The sequence below is a fragment of the Nicotiana tabacum genome, chromosome 3 (assembly GCF_000715075.1).
Source record: "Nicotiana tabacum cultivar K326 chromosome 3, ASM71507v2, whole genome shotgun sequence".
NCBI lineage: Eukaryota > Viridiplantae > Streptophyta > Magnoliopsida > Solanales > Solanaceae > Nicotiana > Nicotiana tabacum.
The window spans coordinates 105,236,543-105,245,094 of record NC_134082.1 but is presented as its reverse complement, the minus strand read 5'-3'; positions in this window follow the sequence as shown (position 1 = coordinate 105,245,094).

Here is an 8,552-nt window from a genome sequence, read left to right as displayed (position 1 = left end):
ACAATTTCAAAGAAGTATACGCAGTTGTCATTTAAACCAAGTGCGGCACCGAAGTTGATCCCAAAGAGGTTTAAGATGCCAGATATATCAAAATATGATGGAACTTCGCATCCACCAGAGCACATCACGACCTACACTACAATAGTAAAGGGAAACGACTTGGCTCAGGATGAGATCGAATTGGTTTTGTTGAAGAAGTTTGGTGAGACCCTTACGAAGGGTGCTTTAACTTGGTACTCCCCCCACCTGAGCTTGCTATTGATTCTTTTAAAATGCTTGCAGATTCGTTTATCAAACCTCATGCTAGAGCAAGAAAGGTCCAGGCAAGGAATATGGATATATTCAGAATATCTCAAGGAGAATCTGAACTGTTGCGAGACTTCGTGATCCCCTTCCAGAAAGAAAGGATCTCGTTACCAGTAGTACCTGACAAGTGGGCAGCGGAGCTGTGAGCACCTAATTTTTGCCCCACATGGAAATAACTCCTAAAAATAGACCAAAAATAATTTTAATGGATTTTAGGAATTTTTCTTTATTTAGTTGCATTTCATGCATGTTTAATATTTTAAAATCATACAAAATTATCACATTTTCGTTTCATGCCATCGTAGGTTTAATTTGCATTTTTAGGAATTAGTTACTCTTTAATTGTTAGAATTAATACATAAAAATCAAATAAAATATTTCATGCATTTGTTAATAATCAAATAGAATTAATTTTTGCTAATTATATTTAAATTAGGTTTTAATTTAGGATTTAATTAGGTAGAATTTGAAATCAAAATGAAATTACAAGAAAGAGAAAGGTTGGCCAAGTCTTCAAACAAACTGGGCCAATTTTCTTTGCCCAATTGCCTTGTTTTCGGCCCAATATCCGCCTGGGGCAATGCCCATTCCCCACATTAAAACAACCCTAAATCCCTTCTCTTTAGGATACACATCAGACCTAATCAGATGAAAAGGAGAGAACCTCCCCTCTTGAAAAAGGAAAAACGGCGCAACCTTCCCCATCGGAAAAAACCTAGCCACGGACCCCTTCTTATCCACTCCATCCGAGCAGCTTCTCTCTCTCACCTCACTTTCAGCAAAGGGAATTAAAGCGCATACACATACAGAGCCAGACACTTTCACAATTTCATTCTCTCGTCAGTTTTGCTCTCCGAAGTTCCATTTCGACATTAGCTTCTAAGCTTCCTCTTCGCGTCACTCAATTGAGATCTGAAGTGTTTCAGATCCGGATATGCGTATGCGCTTTACAGTTTATCTTATTGCATTTTCATTGTTGACGAGCTATTTCTGTTGCTAGATTTTCCACTCTATTTTAGACCTTATATGGTCATTTTTCTGCCGATTTCTGGTTTGAGGTACGCTATACTCATATATGACCCTTTTGTCGAATTCACAATTGAAATATGAATTTATTCGTGTTACATGTTTGTTTTGAATTTATGGAGCCAGCATGTTTAGCTGTTAAATTTGTTTACTGGTCTTCTCTTTGGTATTTATTGTTCCATGTGTGTTTGAAAATCCAATTGTTTCAATTGTTAAACTTATGATATCTATGTCACGACCCAAATTTTTCACCTTTGGGAGTCGTGATGGCGCCTACTAGCAAAAGGTAGGCAAGCGAATCATTTCAAATACTTACCTTTTCCATTTTTTTTAATCCTTTAACAATTAGGAATTAACATCATATAAACAGTGGAATTAAATAAGCGGAAGAACGAAATGTAACAATTTAAATATTCCCGATACAAAACTTAAATAAAGACTGCCCAAAACTGGTGTCACAATATCACAGAATGTCTAGGCATACTACAAATAAGGGTTCGAAAGATAAATACAACGCTATCTCTGAAATACATAAAAGAAACAGACTGAAAAGATAGAAGGAGACCCCAAGGCCTGCGGACCCCTGCAGGACTACCTCGGATCCCCTGAATGGACTGAAGGCAGCAACCTCACTGCGGTCCAAAAGCTGCAGCACCGGGATCTACACAGTGCAGAGTATACTATCAGCACAACCGACCCCATGTGCTGGTAAGTGTCTAGCCTAACCTAGGTGAAGTATTGACGAGGCTAGGACCAGACTATCAAATAAACCTGTGTAGTTAAATAATATACAACGGAAAAAAAAAGGAGATATTTACAGTTAGAGATGGGAGGGGGAAAGCATGTTGCAAGGAGTATCAGATAATAACAGGATACCAAAAGAGGAATGTAAAGAAAAACTATAATTCAATTGCCAACAAGAATAAGGAAAACAAACACAATATTCACTTTCATTTCTTTCTTATTGCGGTGAGCAACCCGATCCCAAATCATGTAATCCTGTTGCGGCTTGCAACCCGATCCCATTTTATGTAATACCGTTGTGGCGTGCAACCTGATCCCATTTCATATATTATCGTTGCGACATGCAACCCGATCCCATTTCATATATCACCGTCGCGGCGTGCAATCCGATTCTATTTCATATATTACCGTTGCGGCATGCAACCCGATCCTATTTTATATATTACCGTTACGGTATGCAACCCGATCCTAGTTCATATATTACCGTTACGGCATGCAACCCGATCCCATTTGCAATTCAACATCAATCATGAAAGAATTCCGACAAGGGAGACAATATTATAAACAATAACATCCCGAAAAAGGGAACCAACAATGATAATCATCATATTAAGCATGAATAAATCACAACGGAGTCACAACAATTACAATACAAGACTCACGGGCATGCTTGACACCGACGTATAGATACTGGTCACCATGCCTATATATCGTACTCCACAATTAGCACATAGCAAATAAGACACAACTCTTAATCCCTCAAGCTAAGGTTAGACCAAACACTTACCTCAAAGCCACGAACACAATTAAGCCTCAACTACCGCTTTACCTCTTGATTCCACCACTAACTCGCTTGTATCTAGCCACAATTTACTAAACGATATCAATAAATCCTGAATGAATCAATTCTAATGCATGAAAATTAGTTTTCCAATGGTTTCCCCAAAAAGTCAAAAATCGACCCCGGGCCCACATGGTCAAAACACGAGGTTCGAACCAAAACCCGATTATCCATTCACCCACGAACTCAAATATATATAATTTGTTTTGAAATCGGACCTCAAATTGAGGTCCAAATCCCCAAAAATTGAAAATCCTAGGTTCAACCCAAAACACCCAATTTCCCGCATGAAACCCCTTGATTTTGAGTTGAAATCATGTGAAAAGATGTTATAGATTAAAGAAAATGAGTTAGAAATGACATACAATCGATTTTAAGAAAGTTTGAAAAATGAAGAATTTTCGGCTAAGTTATGATTTAGCATGTCGTAATTGCTACCACCAAGAAGAAATCCGGTCACCTTCTCATTTGCGGAGGTAAAATCGCATTTGCGAAAGGGGGCTTCGCAATTCCCACCCATGGTTCGCATTTGCGAAAAGGGCCTGCCCAGGCTTGGTTCGCATTTGCGACACCTGGGTCACAATTACCAAGCCTGAGAACTTCGCAATTGTGAAGCCTGATCTCGCAATTGCGAGATCAGAAGCCTGGGAAAAAATACCAGATATCAACACTTGCTCCTAAGTCCAATTTCACTCTGTAGCCTATACAAACTCACCCGATCTCTCGGGGCTCCAAACCGAACATGCATCCTAACCTAAAAACATCATACAGACTTGCTCACGCAATCAAATAATCAAAATAATCTTAACAATTACAAGTTTAACATCAAAATCAAAGAAAATCTCAAGTACTTCCAAAGTTTCAAATTTTACAACTAAGGTTCTGAATCACGTCATATGACCTCCGTTTCTTACCAAATTTTATAGGCTCAACTTAAAAGCCATATAAAACATGTAACGGGTTCCGGAACCAAAATACGGGCCTGATACCATCAAATTCAAACACATTCAAATTTCTAAAAACTCTTATAATTTCAGTTAAAATATATTTTTTCAAAAATTCATTTCCCAGGCTTGGGACCTCGGAATTCAATTTCGGGCATACGCCCAAGTCCCATATTTTCTTACGGACCCTCCGCGACCGTTGAGTCACGGGTCCAGGTCCGTTTACACAAAATGTCGACCAAAGTCAACTTAAATTCATTTAAAAGCAAAATTTATCATTTTTTTTACATATTTTCACATAATGGCTTTTCGGATACACGCCTGGACTATGCACTCAAATCGAGGTGAGACAAAAAGGAGGTTTTAAGGTCTCAGAACACAGTATTTATTTCCAAAACCAGTGATGACCTTTTGGATCATCACATTCTCCACCTTTAAAACAATCATTCGTCCTCGAACAGACATAAGAATGAAGTACCTGAGTCGGAGAAAAGATGGGGATATCGGCTCCGCATATCGTACTCAGACTCCCAGGTCGCTGCAACAGGCTGACCTCTCCACTGAACATGAACAGAAGGGAAACTCTTCGATTTTAACTAATGAACCTGCCAGTCTAGAATAGCTACCGCCTCATAGGTCAAGTCCTTGTCCAACTGGACAGTGCTGAAGTCTAACACGTGGGATGGATCGTCGTGATACTTCCGAAGCTGGGACACTTGAAACACTGGATGCACGACTAATAAGCTTGGTGGTAACACAAGTCTGTAAGCCACCTCTCCCACTCGATCAATAATCTCAAACGGGTCAATGAATCTAGGGCTAAGCTTGCCCCTCTTCCCAAATCTCATCACGCCCTTCATAGGCGACACCCGAAGCAACACCCGCTCGCCAACCATGAATACCACATCACGAACCTTACGGTCGGCATAACTCTTTTTCCTGGACTGAGCTATACGAAGCCTATCCTGAATGATCCTGTACTAGATCCGTACCTAACAACCGAGCTTCTCCCGGCTCAAACCATCCAACCGACGACCCACATCGCCTACCATATAAAGCCTCATAAGGAGCCATCTGGATACTCGACTGGTAGCTATTGTTGTAGGCAAACTCTACTAAAGGCAAAAACTGATCCCACAAGCCTCCAAAGTCAATGACACAAGCTCGGAGCATATCCTCCAAAATCTGAATAGTCCGCTCGGACTGCCCGTCCGTCTGAGGATGAAATGTTGTGCTCAACTCAACTCGCGTGTTCCCAACTCCCGCCGAACTGCTCTCCAAAAATGCGAGGTAAACTGCGTACCTCGGTCCGAAATGATAGACACGGGCACACCATGAAGACGAACAATCTCCCGGATATAGATCTCAGCTAACCTCTCGGAAGAATAGGAGACTGCCACAGGAATGAAATGTGCTGACTTGGTCAGCCTATCAATAATAACCCACACTGCATCGAACTTCCTCTGAGTCCGTGGGAGTCCAAAAACGAAGTCCATAGTGATACGCTCCCCCTTCCACTCAAGAATCTCAATCTTCTGGAATAACCCACCAGGTCTCTAATTCTCGTACTTTACCTGCTGACAATTCAAACACCGAGCCACATATGCAACAATATCCTTCTTCATCTTCCTCCACCAATAATGTTTCCGTAAATCCTGATACATCTTAGTGGCACCCGGATGAATAGAGTACCGGGAACTATGGGCCTCCTCTAAAGTCAACTCTCGAAGCCCATCCATATTAGGCACACAAACTCAACCCTACAGCCTAAAAACTCCATCATCTCCTAATGTAACCTGTTTGGCACCACCGTGCTACATCGTGTCCCTAAGGACACACAAATGAGGATCATCATAATGTCGATCTCGGATACGCTCTAATAAAGAAGATCAAGCGACTGTGCAAGCTAACACACGGCTGGGCTTAGAAACATCCAACCTCACAAACTGATTGGCTGAAGCCTGAACATCCAAAGCAAGTGGTTTCTCACTGACTGAAATATACGCAAGACTACCCATACTGACTGACTTCCTACTCAAAGCATCGGTCACTACATTCGCCTTCCCCGGATGATATAAAATGGTGATATCATTGTTTTTCAATAGCTCCAACCACCTTCTCTACCTCAAAGTTGGCTCCTTCTGCTTGAAAAATACCGCAGACTCTTGTGATCCGTGAACACCTCACATGACACCCCATATAGATAGTGCCTCCAAATCTTCAACTCGTGAAGAATGGCTGCTAACTCCAAATCATGAACCGGATAGTTCTTCTCATGAACCTTCAACTGCCGCGAAGCATAAGCAATGACCTTGCCATCCTATATTAACACTACACCAAGTCCAATACGAGATGCGTCACAATAAACTGTATATTGCACTGAACCTATGGGCAAAACAAACACTGGCATCGTAGTCAAAGCTATCTTGAACTTCTGAAAACTTGCCTCACACTCGTCCGACCACCAGTTCTTGACTGCCTCTATCCTCTTCGGATCTACCTGAATACCCTCTACTGAAACAACATGACCCAAGAATGCAACTGAACTCAACCAGAACTCACGCTTCGAAAACTTAGCATAAAACTAACTATCTTTCAAAGTCAGAAGAACCACTCTCAGATGCTACTCATGCTCCTCCCAGCTGCGGGAATAGATTAAAATATCATCAATGAAAACTATCACGAGCGTATCCAAGTAAGGCTTGAACACTCGGTTAATCAAATCCATAAAAGCTATTGGGACATTTGTCAACCCAAATGACATCACCAAGAACTCACAATGCTCGTACCGAGTGCGGAAAGCTGTCTTAGGGACATCGGATGCCTTAATCCTCAACTGATGGTAGCCAGATCTCAAGTCAATCTTCGAAAATACCTTGGCATCTTGAAGCTGATCAAACAAATCATCAATCCACGGCAATTGAAACTTATTCTTGATTGTAACCTTGTTCAACTGCCGGTAATCTATACACATCCTCGTCGATCCGTCTTTCCTCCTAACAAACAACACCGGCGGACCCTAAGGCGAGATACTAGGTCTAATGAAGCCTTTATCAAGCAAGTCTTGCAACTGCTCCTTCAATTCTTTCAACTCAGGCGGGGCCATACGATACAGCAGAATAGAAATGGGCTGGGTGCCCGGAGCCAAATCAATGCAGAATTCAATATCCCTGTCGGGTGGCATACCCGGCAGGTCTGAAGGAAATACCTCAGGAAACTCACGAACTATAGGCACAGAATCCATAGAAGGAACCTCAGCACTAGAATCACGAACATATGCCAAGTAAGACAAACACCCGTTCTCGACCATATACCGAGCCTTCATATATGAGATAACCCTACAGGTATAATGACTAAGAGTCCCTTTCCACTCTAAACGAGGTAAACCCGACAAGGCTAAAGTCACAGTCTTGGCATGACAGTCCAAGAAAGCGTGGTAAGGTGATAACCAGTCTATCCCCAATATGACATCAAAATCAACCATTTCCAAAAGTAACAAATCTACTCGAGTCTCAAGACCCCCGATCACAACTATACATGAACGATGGACACGATCTACCACAATAGAATCACCCACCAGTGTAGACACATATACAAGAGCACTCAAAGAATCACTAGGCATGATCAAATATGGTGAAAATTAAGAGGACACATAGGAGTATGTAGACCCTGGATTAAATAGTACTGAAGTATCCTTACTACAAAACAGAACAGTACCTGTGATAACTGCATCGGAAGCCTCAGCCTTAGGCCTGGATAGAAGTGTATAACATCGGGGCTGGGCCCCAACACTCTGAACTACATCTCTAGGATGGCCTCCTGCTGGCTGGCCTCCACCTCTAGTGCCCCTACCTCCACTTCTAGCTGGTTGTGCGGGCGGTGGAACACTCAGTGCCTGAACCATGGCACGGGAACCCTGTTGTTGAGACTGCCCGGCGCTCGAGGGAAAAATCTAACAATATGCCTCGTGTTGCCACAAGTAAAACAAGCCCTCGGCTACTGGAACTGACGACCCTAAAAACTCTAGAGTGGAGGTGCACTGATAGGAGCTGACGATGCACTATAGGACGGCTGATCAGAATATTGCATGTGAGAACCATGGCCACTTGGAGCACCGTGAGAAGATTGAAGTGCTGAATGAAACGACCATAGAGGATGGCCCCTACCAAATGAATCCCTGCCTCCAGATAAGGCACCATTGAACCTACCAGAATGACGAGGTCTCTTGTCAGACCCCTAAACACCCCCTGTGATAGAACCATCTCAACTCTCTTGGTCACATTGGCCGCATCCTGAAAAGAAATCTCGCTCCCCGTCTCCTTAGCCATCTACAATCGAATAGGCTGAACGAGTCCCTCAAGGAATCTCCTTACTCTCTCTCTCTCTCTCTCTCTTAGTGGGAAGTATAAGAAGAGCATTACGGGCCAAATCAATAAACCTGGTCTCGTACTGAGTAACAGTCATAGAACCTTGCTTGATATGCTCAAACTGTCTCCGATAGTTTTCCCTCTGAGTGATAGGAAGAAACTTCTCCAGAAATTGCTGAGAAAACTGATCCCAAGTCAAAGCTGGTGACCCAAATGGTCTAGCCAAACAATAATCTCTCCACCAAGTCTTGGCGGATCCAGACAAGTGAAAAGCAGCAAAGTCGACCCCATTGGAATCCACTATCCCCATGTTACTGAGAACCT